Consider the following 20,153-nt stretch of genomic DNA (forward strand, 5'->3'; position numbering starts at 1 on the left):
AAATGATTAATGTATTGCTCTTCATAAATAATATTTACTAATTTAAGACTTCTGCTACCCCCAGAATTGTTGAAAAAATGAATAGTGTTTTAATTATGTGCATAGAACAGCATGCCCTGAAGAGTTGCTTCTGTGACTGTGTATTTTGCTTGGGAGTGGATGAGGAACATTGTAGCAAAAGCATAGAAAGGAAAGCATTGTTCACAAGAGTGTGACAGTGCATGTGACCAGAGATGGTTAGGTGATGGATTGAAGTAAGTGATGCAGAAGCATTGCAACACTTTAATAGTACCCAAATTATATGGCTGTTTGATAACACAAGAAAATAACCAGAAAGAGTAATATCCAAGAATCATTTGAGGTGAAAAATCCAGACAGATTTGTAAGGCAAGAAAAGACACTATAGAAATAAAAGCATTTATTTCCTTGGTATCTGTTTCTTTCCTACATGTATCAGAATATAGGTTGCCTGTCTCACTGTGTGTGCTTTGCTGAAGATTTAATAGGTGGGATCCCATCTTTTTCAGAAAATGAGCATTTTTCTTCTTATAAAAATATTGTTTTATTGGTAGTAAATAACTTCCTCCTCCAGTTTACAAGCCTGGGGAACTAGGTCATCTGTTGCACAGAGCAACACTGTGTTTTGAATGACTTGAGAGGCTTAGCAGCTTTTCTCTGCCAGAACCTAGGCAGAAGATCCTGCTCTGGTTTAGAATCAAACAATAGACTTGCCATTGCACTTAGCTGGCTAAAGAAAAATGTAACTTTATAAATGCCTTGGTGAAGACTCAAGATGTTGATAATTTCTTTGAGGAACACACAAAAATAAGCTTGAGCTGTGTTTGTGCTTTCCCTCAAAAACTGACTGAGAATTTAATATGTGATCATTAGGATTTTCTTCCTCTAAAGTACTAGAACAGAAAATACTGAAGGCCAATTTAAATGTTAACGTAACACATACTGTGATGATCGGTACAGAAGCTGTGTGGAAATATAGATCCTTTACAGGTGTCAACTAAAAGTACAATAGGAATGTATTTTCTTGAATGATAAATAATTCAGATACTAAATATGTGACCATAATATCAGTGTCTGTGATTTTGGTTGTCACAGCTATGGACTGTTGTTAACTGCCTGAAAAAACTGTCAAAGAAAATTTTATCTATTCATTTTGGTATAATTTGTTGGCTAATTCTGATGAACTCAGATTTTCTCTTGCATTTTTGTTCCCGGAATGGTTTTTCAGGTATGACATCTTGTAATCACTTCTATTTGTAATCATAATTAATCTACATCCACCAATGTAACAATTCTACTACAAATATTATTCAGTACATACTGTTCATTTAAAACAGACATATCTGTAAGGTGTATGCAATTACATAAGTAATGAATGTAACTTTGAAAACACTTCAATGATGAAGAATTAGCTTGACATTTTACCAATTGAATACCAGAGAAGTTTAAATCAAGCAGCTTAACTGTACAGATTTTTCAAAGAGCATGTTAATGGTGATAAAAGGCAGTCTGAGGTGATAGACTGATTTAAGGCTATGAGCTAATTAGTGAGATCCTGGTTAGAACCACAGGGCCTAATGATTTGATAAAGCTGTCTTGCAAAGCATCGATCTCTAACTTTTTCTTGGAACTCTACAAATAGTCCTCATTAAGTGCTAGTAATATGCCTAAAATTAAATATCTGGGTCCCTGGACTGCAGTCAGACTACCCACTACAAAACCCAAAAATTTTGCTCATCTCTAAAGTTAGTGATGAAACGAGGAGGAACAACAATGCTTAGTTACACCCCACCCATCAAAAGCATACATAGTAATTTTTGGAAGAACAGAATTGTCTGGAACACTAGTTGAATGGATGGTTCACCACTGTTACTCTACTATTGATTTATCATTGATCCTTTTTTGTGGTTTGAATTGAGGTTCCTATTTTTTGTTTGCTCTTTTTACCTGTTTCTGAGATGAATGTAGGACGTGTAGGTCAGAATTCTCTAGTGTTTTCCACTGTGCATTTAGTTTTCTCTAGTTCCAGGAGCAATATATAATGATAAACATCTTGCCTAAAGTGTAAACTCAGAATTACTGTGGGATGGAGTAAACATGTGCACATATAAAAAAGGAACATAACTTTCTTAAAAGGCTCACTTATTTATTTTTATGGTATGTTTCAGCCTTCTATCTATATATTTGTAAAAAACAACTACCAAGGGAAGGAAAGTGTTGCTATCAGTACTTCTCTTCCTACAGTACAGTCAAATGGGTGGAAAAATAGTAATAGTAGTTCAAAATTCTTTTTTAATGCTGAAGATATGAAATTGAATTTACTTCTCTCGCCAGGGAAGTTCCCTACCTTTCCTATCAACCAATGAGGCATCACTGGATTATCTATGGAGAATCACCCAACCAATAAGCTGAAAGAATTCTATTGCTGGCTCATAAATAATGAAATAAATGTACAAAGCAGAAAAGCCTTAAAGTTCCTGCTCTGCCATCTCCCCAACTACTGAGTGACCCAGAACCATGGATAACTCTGCTGGATGATAAGCCCCACGTGAAATACTTGAGGTGAGCAGAAATGAGAACATAACCCTTCCTCTTTCAGAACTGGAGTGTTTTTACAGAATTGCATGTCCAGGGGTTGGTGGCTTTATTGTCAGAGACAATTTGGATTGTCTCTGACACCTCAATTTTCTTTAAAAAAAAAATCATTGCCCCTGCTTTTGCTATAAAAAAGTTTACTATGGTTCTTTTGGAAGGATTAAAATACTCTGCTCACAATTTTTTTAAAGAGGTATGAAACAAGCTCAAAATTTTGTGGGGTTTTGGTGGGGTTATTTTGTTGTTGGATTTTTTTTGCTTTCCAGTCTGTAAACTTAAAAGAAAATATAAAGAGTGAATTTTTAATATAAAGGTGTTAGTATAAAACCTCTTTAACTCATCCTCTGACAAGGGCAGACTTGTACCTTAAGACATTACAGATAAGTTTTCAAAGATAAATCCATACTCTTCAATCTCACATATTCTTTGTGTAAAATAAGGTATACAATGCAATCCCGAACTAAAATGTATATGTTCATTGTTCTATGTCTTGCCCAAATCTCAGTCATCTCACCAATGCTTGGCTTTCAGGAAGTTCTGTTACCCTAAAGATTCTTCCCTCCTACTGCAGTTTCTTTGTTTTGCTTCTCTTGGCGCATTGGTGCTTGCCAAGCAATAAGGATGGCTTAATTGGGAAGAAGGTAGATAGGAGACAAGAACCCTCCTGCTGGCATTGCCTGAAGTGATAAACAGCTCATGTATTACTTGAAGTGCTTCTGTTAAGCAGCTGCATTGCTTCCTCCTTACCCAGCACTGACTGTAGGGCTGAAACATAACAGCACTGGCAAGCACAGCAACCCCTCTGAGAGCAGACTGATCTGTCAGCTCGTGCCGTGACACCTGTGGCAAGAGGTATTTTCTATCCTCAGAATGAATTGATAGTATTTCCAGCTGGAAATCTTCTTTGTTTTACACTGGGGCCATGGTGTGTGAGGATACAATTGTTGTGTGATGCTGTCACGGCACAGTACAGAGCAGAGAGCCACTGGCAGCATGTGCAAGAGGGTCTGTGCTGCCTGTAGAGATACTTCAGGTAGCTGCAACTAAACCAATACATCTCTGTGGCTTTATGCTGTGTAATGAAGGAAAACTGAGTTATGGAAAGGGGTATAAAAAACAAAGCATATGAAGGGCTATTAAAAAAACAAACAAACAAAAAACATTGTTCCATGCCTAGGATATTTTCATCTGGGTTTTATCCCCATAAAAATGTTACATAGATGAAGCTTTATACTGAAATTTGAGCTAATTTGGAAACCCTTTGAAGAATCCTTATAAACTGCACAATTCACATTGCTTAGGTAATGTGCACATATCATGAGATTGTTATGAAGCTGTGATATTTAGAGTATTTGTCCTTTAAGCCAAGAAAGATCCATGAAAAAATCTAAGCAATCTTACTTAAAATCACAACATCCCACATCAAAGCAGTCATAATTTCTTTGTCTGTTTTGATCACAGTTAATGATCTATTCATTTGTCTTAAGTATGTTCTTATAACAAAATGCCCACAACTGCTAACTTTATTCACTGAATAAAGGAAAGCAAATATAATTCTGGGCTTTTTGAGTGCTTTGGTTTTGCTTTTTCAAGTGAAGTGTAAATGAAGTCTTTGGGAATAGTTTTAAGAAAGTGTCAACATGCAGTAGGAAATACTAAGGATCTTGAAATACTTGTTTGAAGTGTGAGGTCTGAATGTGTAATTTGCCTTTAAATTTGTGCATGTAAATCAAAGCAAAGAGAAAATAAAAAGGATCAGAAACTCTAGGAAGTTGTGTGCAAAATATATATTGAGGCAAATCCCAAATTGTCTAAGGAATAATTTCTTTTAAACATAAAATGCAGTTGCAAATCTTTTTCAAAAACCTCAGAATTAAAAGAATTAGCAAAGAGTGTGTAAAGATAATTGATGATGGAGGCATAAAAAGAGGACTTAAAGGTTGAAACCACAGCAGAGAAATTATGTGAGGAGGGTTTTATGGTTGCTTGCTTTGGTTTTTTGCATTACTGCTCATCACTGAAAAGACTGGGGACTTCCTGCATAGAAATCCTGGGTTTAGCCTGTTAGGGAATCTGTTAAATAGTTTGGTAGAAAAAGTATGGAACATGAACAAATGAGAAAATGAACAAATAGAGATTGTGATGATCAGATGATATTCGCCACAGAATTCTAATTTAAGTTGAAACTTCTTAACACAATTAATAGTTCAACTATCTCCAATGTAAAACTGCTGTGCTATTACAGGCCAACAAGTGACAGAAGTGGCACCGGTGGAGTTTTTTTAAGGTTTTAAAGGTGATCTAGGTGGCTCTAGATTAGTGATTCTGCTGTCTGTACAGAGCTAATTATTGGAAACTCTTCCAAAAAGCAAATTCGTAAACGTAGATTAATAGAATATCCTTGAGTTAATATGATTTTATAGAGAGAAACTTCCTGCCTCAGGGACTCAAAAAATTATTAGAAAACAAAAAATAGGTGCTTGTAGATATCCCTTTGTTCCTTGAAGTCTGAGCCACAAACTACTGGAATCTATAGAATATCTGGGGAATCACTCTGTGTGTGTGTTCTCATTGCTTGCTATTCATTCTCTCGTCGATATGGTAGGAGGGAAATGGTTGAACAATAGTCACATTTCACCAGACTTGTTATGATTATGTTCTTCATGGTGAAATTTGATGGTGGGAAAGGGTGGTGTGTTAAGCTGGACTTTCTAATTTAGTCAGAGCAGATTTCTGCTGCTGGTTGGTATCCTGGCTTCTTGTGTCTGTGCTGTAGCCCATGCAAAAACAAATACTCTCAAGAAGGAAAAAGAACTTACGGATGTACAGATGGTATACACAGCAAATGTATGACATTTTGCCACTACATTAATCTGATTTTAATATCCCAAAGAAGTCTGACTTCTGAGATAGTAGCAAGAATTTATCACTTCTCTATGGGCCTTAAGGAACCTATTTGTCTGTGATTTAGACTCTGTACTTCAAAGTAAACTGATTGCATATTAATAACAAATAATGGCCTGTCATCAATAAAGCTGAGGATTTAGACAAACATTGCTATGGAAATGGATTGCAGAAACTGGCAAATAGTTCAATACTGCCTGTTAGAAATAAGCTACTGTGCAAGGTATGCTGTATGAGGAATCTGACCAGCAATGACAGCTACAAGCTGTTGGTTTTCACAAATAGGTCTGTAAAGATATGTATACAGATAACATCCACCATGATTTGAACAATGCAAATTGTAGTTCCTGAAGTGCATTTGAATTAGTGTATTGTGAGTTATTTGGAAAGTTTCATTCAATATAGGCGCATACCTCTATCTTTCAAATTTTATCTGGTGAATTCTAGGCAAATTTCCCAAAAGATTACTTGTTTGTCCTGGGAATGGGGATATCCTGATTATAATGTTTCTATTAATTCCAGCTCCAGCCAGTCTTGTTTCCAGCTGTCTTTACACTGTGTGTGTGTATGTGTGTGTGTGAGTGTAAAATCAGCATTTGAGACTGTTGATATAAGAAATTGCCACAGCCAGTTTGGACTGGTAGAAAAGTAATAATACAAAGATGGAACTCCTAACATGAGTATTGGTAAGGCATTTTGGATTTGTATTTTAAATTGTTTGTATTGCTTGGTTTCTTATACTTCATATTTAAAACTGATTTAATTGGCTAGATTATCCAGTGACATTGAACAGACAGTGTGATTTTGTTATTCTTGGTATTTGAGAAGAAGAGATTTTTTACACCAACATAAATCTTTCTTCAAGGCAGAATCCACAATCTTGTAGTTATGGACAGTTACAAAATTCTACACAATCCTGCTGGCAAGACACCCTCTTTGATTATTAGTCCCTGCTACAAGAATCTTAAGAAAGTATTTATCAGCTTTTTAATCTACTTATTTTTCAGTTTGCTTTTTTCTTTCCCACACTTTTTTCAAATTAAAATATTATGCTACAATGAGTTGGCGAGCAAGGTTTTAAATAAATAATAGGAAAGAGATCCGGTTGAATTTGTCAGGTATGTCTTTATCAAAAGTATTATTAAGAATTTTTCCTCTCATTGATCATGTTTTAACCCTTTAATTCTTTAGTACTTGAATAAACTTTGTATTAATAGTCTTGTGTCAGCCATTTAATATTTCACCCAGGTTCAATATCAGGTTGACAAGCTGCTACTGCACAGATCCCCTCATTTACCTTTTAATATGTATGCAAAACTTTAGCTGTCTTCCATTAGAAACTTGGTTTCTGTGCCAAGTTCTGTTGAATCTTGGTATTTCTGCTCCAAGCTCCCTCTGGAAGCAGGCTGTATGGGAGCAAGAAATCTGGAAGCAATTTCCCAACATCTGAGTTGCAGTTGTATATCCATCCTCTGATATAACATCACCTCTCTTTCCAGCTTGCAAAAAAAATCAGACACAAAAGCTCACTGAAAATAAATCTACCGTTTGCTTGAAATGCATCTACCATTTCTATCTAGAGAGTCACTTTAAGTATGTTGATTAATCTTATTTCTGACTCCTTAAATAAACACAAGACTCTATGCCCCCCCATTGTATTAATTAGTAATTTATTTCTGTAGTTTCCTTTGCTTCCTTTACTGACTTCAACCCTCCACCACCTGATTTTTAACTTCATTCATATCCACTGCACTCAGCCATTGCATATGTAAAAGGAATTTTATGAAAGCTTTTTCCCCATAATTAACATATGGATTTTCTTAAATTCCTGAAACTTTATTCAGTCATAGGATTCTGATTTCTAGAGAATCTAGCAAAGTAACACTAAATCACTTCCAATTATTATTCAGTTTTATTAATATTTTATCAAATTGCTTTTATGGAATAGTTTGAATGTCTTTCAATTTGAAAATAAAGAATGTGTCATTTGCAAAACAAAAAGGCATAGCTTTTAAAAAAGTGAAAGGACCTAACTACAAAAATGCTAATTTATTTCCATTATTTCTCCTTCTTAAATATAAACTGTAATGATGGCAGCTACTTCTCATAAATTCTCCACAATTTAAGCCTTCTGGGTTTAAGAGCATGCAAAAACTCCAAACTGTCGATAAAACTGAAGATTATTCAGAGAAGAAAATCTATTTTGTTTCTAAATATTTGAGGAAAAATATATACAAAATTCTGGCTCCCAGTTGCAAATGGTTAAGTATACACAAGACAGACACATATGCTATGACACTGGTCCTGTACTCCTTACTGTAGCTGTGGGGAAACAGATCCTGAGAAGATTTATGGGGTTGAATTTGGAATAAATTGGAAGATGTTGACCTGGTATTTTGTTGGAGTCTGCTCCTCCATTGCATGTTTGTTGGCTCTTAAGTGAAAGGTGTCAGCATATGGTATGTGGATGTAGTCTTGTTAAGAAGTTTCAATAGAATATTCCTGGGAAGTAATTGTGTCTCCAGTATCCTCAGTTTAGCAGGCTGAGGTAAAGTAAAAGCTCTCAAGTTCAGGACAGGACTTGTCTCAGCTGGTATGCACAGCAATTGCAGCGGAAAACTGCACGGTGCAGCATTTTCTTCAGAATTAAAAATGTGCCTATATTCCAAAAGAACCTGCAAGGCAATATGTAACAGCATCATACACAATGTAATGAATTAGTCATGTGAAACTATTAATCATACTCCTTTCACCACTCGCTCCTCTATTAATCCATTCCTGTCAGAAATTTAACATTACAAATTCTTCAGATGTCTCATGCACCTACCACTGTTTAAATTAATGTTCAGCTTCCTCAAGTCTCATTTCCCTTCAAAATACCTGTTTTTCCCAAGGAATGAGATGGTACAATTCCCATAGGAAGTTAGTTTTTATAAATACTGTGAGAGTCAGTTCTGAAATTAAAAACCTAGAATTATTTCATGCTTAGCAATGCATGACTACAATAGTTAAACTTCGTTATATTTTTTGCTAACTGCAAAATTAAAAAAAAAAGAAAGAACAGAAAGTTTCTTTATTTTATGGATGAGTGAGTGCAGCACAAATCTGTAACATATTCAGCACTTTGCAAGAATCTGAATGTGAGTCAGCAGTAGGAAATAGATACCTGTGTAAGAATAACACCAGGCGATATCTAAAATACTTTGCTGACCTCTGAAGAAATGGAATACAAACCTGGAGGAGGTTGCTGGTGATATACTCTGTCTGTTTTGGGAATTGATGAGAAACTATTTTAGGAAAACATTTACATCTCAAGAGAACGGTATTGAAATAGTAACAGAACAGAAATCATTCTTCAGAGTCTGATACCTCTGGAAGGTGACTTGAGTTTTGGTGGTATGACTGATGTTTTCAAGGTTATGTTTTTTTGGCAATGCTTCATATGGGAAAATGGAAGCACTTTTAGAAATTGAATATGGCAATAGAGTGACAAGATCATAAGACAGGGTCATATGAGATCATTCAGGCTGGAAGGGACCTCAGGATGTCTCTACTATAACCTGCTGCTTAAAGCAGGGTCAGCTTGTAAGAGGATGTTTTGCCTTGGAATGTGGTCAAGCAACTCACAAAATGCCCTATTTTACAAGTTATCAGTACTGGGTTGAGAGGGGGTTCATGTGCTACTTTTGGTGTTGAATTATGCTAAAACCAGTCTGGTTTATCAGCCCCAAATTAATATTTTGATAGAGAAGAAAAAATTTGGCAGATAATCTGCTAGGGTGATGTGGAGACCTACGACTGGCAGTCAATCCTATAAAAGTCCAGTCCACTTCCATTAAGTAAGTTCCTCTAACATATTCCTTCTTGGAGTATGTCTATGAAGTTTGTCTCCTGAAGTGGGGATGCCTTTTCAAGGATACTCCCTCAGACTGAGGGAAAGAGATGTGCCCATGGTGAGTTACATTCATCTCTGCTCAATACTTAGGGCTTTTTTTCTGCATTTAATTTAATAGCTTTGATAGAGGGCACTATACCACTACCCTCTGAAATCAGTAATTGACACATTTTTGACTATAACTTCTTAATTTGTTTCCAAGAATATTGTGAGGGACTGCTCCTGTGAGAGTAGTTCAGTTGCTCAGAACATGTGCTAATAATACCAAGGTTTTGAATTAAATCCCTCTATAAGCCATTCACTTAGGAGCTGGACTTGCTGATCCTTGTGGGCCCCTTCCAACTCAGAATATTCTGTGATTTCTGTGATCTATAACTACAGACACTGTTCTCCCCCTGTCCACAAATACACTCATTTTATCCCTTTTTATATCTAATGAATTCCAGGATAAAAGTGAAAACTTAGGCCTTCCTATCTGGGGGGAAATTTCTGAGAATAAATACAAAAATTATCAGAGAAATATTTGCAACTCTCTGCAAACACTGATGAAGAGAGCAAGCAGAACTGATGCATGGAACACAAAGAAGGAATGCGTCATTATATGAACACTAATCATTAAACAGGAAAAAGGAAAAACCAAAAAAATCCACCATTGATGCTATGCCTCTGTCCTCCTTGGACAAATAAGAAAGGTGAAAAAGAAGCCTACAAATTAGAAAAAGTAGTTTACAGTGGGTTTATTACAATGAATGTTTTAAGTGAAGGGATTGGGATTAAACAATTGCCTGCAAAAACAAGCAGGCAACTGAGTCTGTGTTTCTCAAGATAAAAATTACTGTTACTGTATTTACCTCAAATGGAAGCACCTATAGATGCTAATTTTTCTGATCTTCATTTTTAGCTGATAAGTACAAGGCAGCATTAAAAATTCCTGTCATTATTTATGCACCTGATTTATGATGAAATTATGACTCAGACATAATAGGCTATATTGATCTCTGATGTCTATAAAAGGAGATTAGCTTAAGAATACTTGTCTACATTGTGGTCAGATGGGAGGATTTTTGCTTTGCTTTGAATCATCATTCAGTTCTGCAGCTGATATTAAGGTTGTCCACCAGAGGAAGATTTAAGTATATGTGACTGCTATAATTTTATCACAGTTGTTCAGATTTTGGATTGATTCACAATGCAACTTTAAAAGCTTTGGTTTCATACATTCTGTTTTGCCACCAGTCTGACTTGCAGCACAAGCTTTTAGTGCCACACGCTCTGAGGGGAGACCATGAGAGACAGCTACCACAAACTGGCAGACAACATGACAGCAGTAAAAATAGATGGCCATGCTCAGGCAAACTCAGTGACAAAATACTGCTAACATTGGAAAATACAAGGTTTTAATGTCCTCTCACTCAACATTTGTCTGAGTCATGCCTTTGAAATATGGCTGTGTGGTACAGAAACATCCCACGGTCTGCTTTATACTACTAGGAAAAGTCAACTTCCACAGTCAGTGCTAGGAGCTGTAGTTTTATATGAACACTAATCATCAATAGTCTGACATTAAGCTATTGAGACATAATTGTGCCTCTACCCACCCCTTCTCATCAACAGTTGATTTCTACAAAGAATCACGACTTGCTAAAGCATTGTCTTATCAGTTGAATGGGTAAAGTTCTAATTGTCTGAAAAGCCTCAAAGAAACAGTGTAGCTGATCATTGTTTGCTGAATTCACTAATTAAATCAGAAGCTGAATTGAGTTCACAATGCATAGTTGATTTATCTATATAGCTAACTGAGCATTGGAAAAAGTATGATAAATTAATGGAATGTCCTACAGTAATAATAGCAGGCTCATTCACCTCCAGAATTCTTCATTTTTACTGCTTATTCCTTAAATTCTTTATTTTTCTCCTAATAAATATCCGTATATTTAAAGCATATACTGCAATTTATTTATACATATGTAGAAATTATTATACATACTGTACATATGTACAGTATTTCCTTACCACCACAAAATTATAATCTGTACAGTGGCTAAAATGAAGGTAAGGAAATACTGTAAATATCAGTTGCCATGAAAAATTTGATATATATGGGTAACCCCATTATTTTGTTTCAAAATTGTTTGTTCTATGAAAATACGCAGCACAAAACATAAAGAATAATAGTTTCAGGATAATAAATAAGTTTGCAGATGATACAAAATTGGGAGGAGCTGTTGACTCCCTGCAAGGCAGGGAGGCCTTGCAGAGGACCTGGACAAACTGAAGGGCTGGGCAATCACCAACCATATGTGCTTTAACAAAGACAAGTGCCAGATTCTGCACCCAAGATGGGACAACCCTGGATGTACAGACAGACTGAGGAATAAGAGGCTGGAAAGCAGTGCTGTGGAAAGGGACCTGGGGGTCCTAGTAGATGGCAAGTTGAACATGAGCCAGCAGTGCCCTGGCAGCCAGGAGGGCCCAGCCCTGTCCTGGGGTGCATCAGGCACAGCATCACCAGCTGGGCAAGGGAGGGGATTGTCCTGTCTGCTCTGAGCTGGGACAGCCTCATCTCGAGTGCTGGGGGCAGCTTTGGGTGCTGCAAGAATGACATTGAGCTGCTAGAGAGTGTCCAAAGGGGGCATAAAAGGTGAAGTGCCTTGAGGAGAAGCTGTGTGAGAAGCAGCTGAGGTCACTTGGTTTGTTCAGCCTGGAGAACAGGAGACTGAGAGGAGACTTTTGCACGATCTACAATTCCTCTCAACAGTGAGAGGAAGGGGAGGGACAGACATTAACCTCTGTGGTGTCCAGTGACAGGACCTGAGGGAATGGCCTGAAGTTGTGTCAGGGGAGGCTTAGGTTGATACTACAAAAAGATTTTTCACCAGGGGGTGTTTGAGTACTGGAACAAACTCCCCAGGGAAGTGGTCACAGCACCAGCCCAACGGAGTTCAAGAAGCAATTGGTCAAGCCTCTTCGGCCTGTGGTGTGACTTTTGATGTGTCTTGTGCCAGGCCAGGAGTTGGACGGATGATTTTTGTGGGTCTCTTCCACCCCAGAATAAACTGTGATTCTTTGATTCTTTTTGCTTTATGATTTGTCTTTTAAGTTTTTATTCAAATATACAAGTAATTCTACAGTTGCTTGATACTAAAAATAGACATTTCACAGCTAAGAGCAATCAAGTTTAAAAGTCAGAAGTTTCTGCTTCTGTAGTGAGCTAGTCCCAAAAATTAAATTTCCACTATTTATGAGGGTTTTTTTATTTCATAATCACATGTTTTTTCACAATAGCTAGAATAAATTGTTATCTTGTAGTCTTTTGACTGTACCAGAAAAACATTTTATGAGCAATCCTCAGATATTGAAATCACTCTGCCTTTTAAGTGGCAGGATTTTTATTTGCAAAAGTATCTAGGAATATAGCAAAATCCATTCCAGAAGCAACAAGAGTTTAAGTACACAACAGTTTCCTGTTTTGTTTGGAATCAGATATTTTCAGTAACAGCATTTCGAGAGCTTTATGGTGAAACTTAAGAGCTTTGACCTTATCTTAAGGTCCCCTGGTTCCTTTACTGAGATTAGTCTACGCTTATATTGTACTCCTAACCTTACAGCTAAAGTCCATATCTATGAAATAGAACACTTTAAAGACAATATAATAGGATAATTATAAATTTTAAAAGAACTTTTTCTATACAGAATATGTGACCTCACCTCCTGTATAATTATAACTAATTAAGAAAATAATTTGCAAAATGTTGAGTAGAATATATTTGGATTTTGTCCCAGGTAAATCCAGGTAAGCATAGGACATATCCAGGTGGAACACGTTGTTTAGCACCACAAATTGTCAGCATGTTGACAATTTGAAACAACAGTTAAAAATTGTTGTTGTGGGGATTTTTGTCTTCATTAGCCAATCTGTCTGAAAGATCTTTACTGAAGTAATTTTCACTTTTTTTTTCTTGCATAACACCTTCTTTTTTTATTACACTTTCACATATTTCTTCTTTGTATGTGTTGTCTTATACCAGAAATTGTAGGGGAGATGCAACCTATGCACCATCTTACTTGGCTTTGACTCACATATTTTAAAGTTAAGTTTTTAAAAATCTTTGTCTTTTTAGGAGTTCCATTCCTTTCCAGTCTCTTGATGTAAGATTCTTTTTCAAAATGTGATATTGTGTTGCAGTTAAATATTCATTTTCTTCCCCTTTCAATCTTCAAATATAACTTTGTTGTCTTCGCAATCCTCTTTGATAAGATTTTTAATTCAATACATTAATTTTATACTAATTTTACTCAAATATAGTGGAGGTTACATTTTTTCTTTAGGAAAAAGTGAAATAAAGGGTGGAAAAAAAATGAAGGTGATAAAAAAAATGAGATCTATATGACCGGTGAAAGGGGAAAAATAGAGCTAAGAGAAGATATGGAAAAATTATAATAATGTGGAAAATTTAATAAAGTAAGAACAACTTGATGGGTTCACAGTTCACTAATAAAAAAAAAATCAAGATCATGCCTAAAAAATTTATTTTTCCAAAGGAAAAAATATTATATTTAAAATAACTCAAAGTAATCTGATGGTTGTGAATCTGTTGAGCCAAACCCAAGAGCCTTCTACAATAAAATAGCTGTTGTTTCATATAAAAATTAATCTGTCAAAAGTCTTTCAATCCCAAAGGCCAGATTATAATGTTTTAAAAAGTATTCTCCCACCTGGATGATGCCATTTGAACTGTCTCAAGTAGCACAGTGTGAATTTTATCAAAAGGGCTATGATACATTTTACGATTTTGAGCTGTGACAGTATATTGGGATAACAAATGCATGCATGACCTGAAAGATATCTGAATAGTAGGCTAGGAATGCAAGGTAGCATTTTATGGCAAAGACTCTCCACAACACACACTTGGCTGACAGCCCAATAGACCAAGTTATTTTCTTTCCCATTTGCCCACCATCAGCAGTCAGCAATTTTCTTCTTTCCTGGTCAAGGAGACTTCACTTTATACTTCTAGCTCCAGTGATATGGCTTTTTTTAATGTATAGTGAGAAGAAAATAACAAAGACCGCAAATGAAAAGGAGCTCATCTCTAGGGTTTTAAAATCCAGCTTGGTACAGAGCTAACAATACCTGTAAACCTTCATTTGCATGGAGTACAGTCACACTGACCAGACCTATCACCTTCTGCTTGCTTTGGTGTCAAAACATCCTATGTGCTACCTTGTATCAGCACAGTTTTTATGGGAAAGTGTGGAGGGACAGAATGTAAGAAAATAGTGCAGAAGGTAGTCTCACACCTGAGGAGTGGCAGCTGTTCTAATCACCAAAGATTAGGAACAGGCCTGCCCTTAACAGGCCACAGCTGCATCCAATAAGAAGACGAGTGCTACAAAAGAGTGGGTTAGGTGGTTAAGGAGAGAGTTGGAGTTTGTTGGCTGAGCTGTGAAGAAGAAGAAGAAGGAGGAGGAGTCAGTGCTGTGAGGAGATGCCCATGAGAAATCACCAAGAAGATATGGGACTTTTGCAATAAGATGGCAACAGGAAAGGATATGCTTTTCAAAACTTTAATTATAGTAACTAACAATGGTAATATCATAACCTTGTTAAAATTGCTTGATTTACTTTTAACATTTGAGTTCTTGGACAAAGAAAACAGGACTATGATGGACATGAAATTAACAGTCGTATTCAAGTAAGAAAAGGTCAAAATGAATAGTGATGCAAATGATATTTGAAGTTCATAGCCAAATTCAAGTTATCTGAAAAAAAATCCTGCAACACCCTGTATTCTAAGCCACTCTTGATATAAGATACTCTTTGCATTTTCTTTCTTTCTCTGTGAAATAAGTTTCTTCAAGCTTGTGTGTCTGAAGAATTATAGCACATTATTTTACATGCAGTCTTAGAGTTGAAGTCTGTAGCCTTTGTGTTTTACAAACCGTTTTCCTATAAAAAACCTGCTATTTAAGATTCATTTCATAGGTCCAAGGTTATATACAGGTTACTAAAATACAGATGCATACCAAGGTCTGCAAATCAAAACTCCAAAGCATATTTTAAAGCTTTTTTATCTTGTTTAATCAGCAGCATAAGAGTAGACAATTCCCTTGCGTGTTCCAGTTAACTGAATGTTATTGCTTAGATAAACAGTACAGCTATTCTGATTAAGTTCATGTTTATTCATTGAATCAAAGAAATAAGGGATGGAAACACCTCTGAGGTCATCTTGTCCAATACCTTGTAGGTGTAGGAGTGTTCCCAATGGGAATAGAAGTTTTGTATACTTCAGCTTTAACCAATTCAAATAATGCGGTTTCTGTCTCTTCCAGTGAGAATTATTAAGCAATTTAAGACTTAACAGACTTAAACACTTTTAACAGTCTTTCAAAAAAATTTAGTGATGCTTAGTTTGCATTTGATTTTGAGTTTCTGTCTGTTACATAGAATATGGCTCAAGCAAAGATCTGTCTACCATATGCAGTGTTTTCAAGTAATGCTAGACCTTTATGAAAGTCTTATTTCTTAGCTGATGAAAAGAAGACTTTATAAAGCTATCTCCTAGTGGTTTTGATTAATTAGATTTTTTGCTTTGTTAAACATTTATCATTGAAATGTCTGTTTCAATAAAGTTTCTTCTCCAGCTGTATTCTTGAAAACTATTTACTGGTAGCCTAGGGGATTTCTGGGAGGGGTTAGGCCAATTTTTCTTTTTTTTTTCTTTTCATGGGGGTGGTTGGAGGTGGAGGTGTCTTGTTTACTTTGTGTTTAAAATATTTACATCATTATCCTTTTTGCTTCTTATCAAGCTTGTTATATGAAGCATTTTTAAAACACCTCAAAACTCATCCCTGGTTGACTCTGCTTTGATTTCATTGCTATAAAATGTATTTTTAAAAGGTGGGAAAATATTCCAGAAATACAGCAAATAAGTTTATGTACATTTGAATAGGTTCCATTTGAAATACGTGTTTGCAAAACAAACTCAAATTAACTTTGATTTCGTAGCTGAAAGTTTATGTATCAGTATTTAGAGATGGCTAGTGGCTTTGTCAAGGGGAAGGAAGGTCCCTCAAGTAGGGACTGTTTAAAAATCCGTTGCATCAGCAGGCCTTATTCTATAGCACTCCAGGTGCTATTCTTAGGAACTGTGTGCCTTCCTCTAGGCATGGAGCTCTTTGCCCTAACAGTCTTCTACATCAATTATATATCAACCTCTCCATGACCTTTACTTGTGAAGCAATCAGGAATTCTACAGAAACCTAAAGCCTCACATAAACTCACAGTACAGGCAGAAAAATTAAGTCAATGAAGAACATGCCGTATTTCTCAGGTTGCCCATACCCGCAGATCTTAATCCTGGTTGTAAGCTTGGAATCCCCTTCTACTACCTCATGATCCCAAGTCCTATCCATCTGCAGCTAGGATTGGATTGGAAAGCCATCTTTTAGTAATAGAGACAATAGCTTGGGCTTCTGTCTTGTTAATGGGTAGCACTTTGTGACTAGAACAGAAGAGAGTGCTTTAATACATAACACCTGTGCCACGGTATAGTAGCTGAATGCACAACCATGTTAGTATTTTAATTTCTTCTCAGAAATCAACTTTATAAATATCTGTTAAAACAAATTCTACCTTTTGTTACTTCTACATAAGCTATGAGTTTTTAAAACATCTCCCTTTTTACTTACTGGGGTGGATCTCTATGTTAAATTTCAGCCTGTGTGAATTCAGTAAATACATTTATGAGGGTGAGTTTGGTATAAAATCTTATCAGCTCCATGTTTTTTACTGAGGTGACTGAGCTTGAATATATATTTAGCACTATAAGTAAATTAAGTTCATAGATATAAATGGGAAATGAAAAAGAAAAATCAAACTGTTTGCCCTTAGAAGAACAGCATAATGCCTTGCTCCTAAAAATCAATTTTTATGGGTTTTTCATTTTGATACAATAAGGTCAGTTAGACATAATAATCTTTAGCTTCCAACTCCCTAGTATCTGCTGCAGTGAAATAAAGCCTGCAAAGTCCCACTTTATGCAGAAGGTGAACAGGAATTACCATAATGGTGCCTCCAGGTCTAAATGCTCTGAACCAAGTACAGAGAAATGCCTTGGTGGATCAGTGGACAGGATTTCTTGGGAGTCCCTCTGTTTCACAGTGGCAATTTTTGTATTTTCAGATGCAGTGTGGGAGGTGGCTGCTCTGTAGGGTGCAGCCACATTTTCAGCGGTGTCCTCAACCACAGCTTTTGCACCATGAATGCAATTCAAGTATGTTTGTCAGGGCATAGGGGGAATAAAGATGAGAAGAGGAAGGCCCTGTCTGAACAGTCATCAGTATTACCACCTGAATATTTGCCTAACCAACAGGTGGTGGTTACTTAAAAGCTATGAACTACTCTTAAATAGGTCTCCACAGCAAGTTCTCCTATGCTCTATCCTCCTGTTTTAGGATAATCCAAATGTGCCCCCCTCACCCTGTTTTTTAAGATTTTCTAAGCCTTCTGATGTTGACATTCTTATAGTGAACTTTTTCACACACTTTCTGTAAATAACTCATTGTTTTGCATTTCTTTATAGAGGAGGAGAAGGTTGATAGACTGTTGGTTTGACCAGTGTCATTGGAGAGGCGTCACCGTCACCCTCCAATCCACTGTCACTTTTGGAAAACTATAAATGTTGGAGTCAGAAAATAAACTTCCCTTTTTTCTTCACCTTGAGAACAGTGGTGTGAGCTTGTGTTCTTTCGTGTCCTACAGTGACATCCCCCCATTGTATATCAAGGATAGACAGGTAAAAAATACACTCATTCCTCCTGACTGTTCAGAGTCAGTACACATGGTACCTGTGCTTCATGGTAGTCAGAGAGACAGAAAGACATCATCACAGAAATGTTTCCATCAAAGCGCTGGCCCTGGCTTTTAATTATCAGAACATGGTGACACATAATGGTCTGGAACATCTTGACCTTGACTACCATGCTGAGTACCACCTAGACACAAGTCTCAAGCGGTAAAACATGGTTGGATGCTTTTAAAAAGCAACTGCACTTAGGTTTATCATCACCTGAGTTCTGATACAATAGAGGAAAGAAAAAAAGCTGCAGTCCATTATTAAAATATAGTTAAAAATAACTGAGGATGAAGAGTAAAGGCTGATTCAAGCACTGTAGCTGGGGTTGCATCAGTTGTTTTTAGTTCCTTATTGGCAGGCATTTTGAAAGAATATAGAAAATAGAATCCATTTGTTTTGCTTTTAACACTTATTGCTATTCTTAGCTTTTTTACATTGATTATATCAGTTATGATCTATGTACTTCAATAATGTGTGATCAAATAGAATGGGATTGTGTGCATTCATATTGAATTTTGGAGAAAATAATTTTTGGCTAATGCAGCCTACAAAGAAACCAAGTAGAATAAAATGCAATAAAATGCCAGAATACAACAAGAAAATAGGTCTGTAGGTTGTCTAGTATGCGGAGATCCTTCAATATAGATAAAGACTGCAAAAATAACAACACAAAGAAAGAAAACTTAATTAGTCAAATGAAATACAGATATTCACTTATAGAAAAAAAAGCTAACAATGGAATGCACTGACAAAAGCAAATACAGTTGCGAACAGGAAACAGATTATATACAGTTATAAATAAGCAATGGACAGAGGAAATGGGACACTCAGCAGTATATTTTCCTAGAAGATAAGGCAAATTAAGTTGCAATAAATTCCCCCCAAGTGTACAGCTTTGTAAGAGGAAAAAATTTCCCTTTAATCAAGCTGAATGGTATCACATTAGAAAAATGGGGAGGCAACAAATTCATTTGGTCCTATCTGCCATGAGACAATGGATTAAATACAACAGTGTGAATGCAGAAAATAAGAAACCTACCGAACTACAGTGGAACTTACTGCCTTCAGTTTCCAAGGGAAAAAATAAAAGCTTCATGCTGCTTCTGCCAGCATTTGAGCATTTGTATACAGTGCAAAAGCACTTCCAGCAACAGTAAATTGTCAATGCAAATGAGAAAAAAAATAATATGATGCTCTACTATAAAAATTTCCTTTTTATTTTTAAAAATGTGAGGCATTACGAGCTTATATACATTGGCTGATAATGAACTGAAAAGTAGTAGATGAGTTACAAGAGGAAGGAAAAATATCAAAAAGCCTAGCCTTGGACTGACAGTGAAATAAGTGGTAGTTTTAGGGCAGCTGGATGAGAGGCTATTAACACTTCTCCTCCACTAAGTTTTGCTGTATTCATATGTAAAATAGAGCATGAACAGCAGACTAACATTATAACAAACTCATCAAATTACTACTGGTGAAAGCAGATCCTGGCACGTTAACTAATCTTCTTTTTTCCTATGATACTTGTCACTTCAGGGATTTTCTGATTAGTATAAGGAAACAACTTATAAAATCCATTCCTATTCATGGTACTGAAGATGTAGTACTTCAAGAATGGGGCAGTAATCTTCTATAGATTACATTTTTCGCTGCAGAAATGAAAAATGCCATTAACGTAATGTAAATGACCTTAAGGTTTGCATTGCTGATCCCTTGCATGGGTCAGCACTAATATTACAACATCCGTATATTCAATCCAAAACATTTTCATCTTCTTTACTTTGGTGATACTTAGATTTATTAAGGTACCTACAATTAGTAATCCCTGACGCTAAGATCAGAGACCATTGACTTGACTTTCTGGAGCTCCTCTTAGTAGACAG

This window comes from Camarhynchus parvulus, chromosome 2 (genome assembly GCF_901933205.1).
Source record: "Camarhynchus parvulus chromosome 2, STF_HiC, whole genome shotgun sequence".
NCBI classification, from domain to species: Eukaryota; Metazoa; Chordata; class Aves; order Passeriformes; family Thraupidae; genus Camarhynchus; species Camarhynchus parvulus.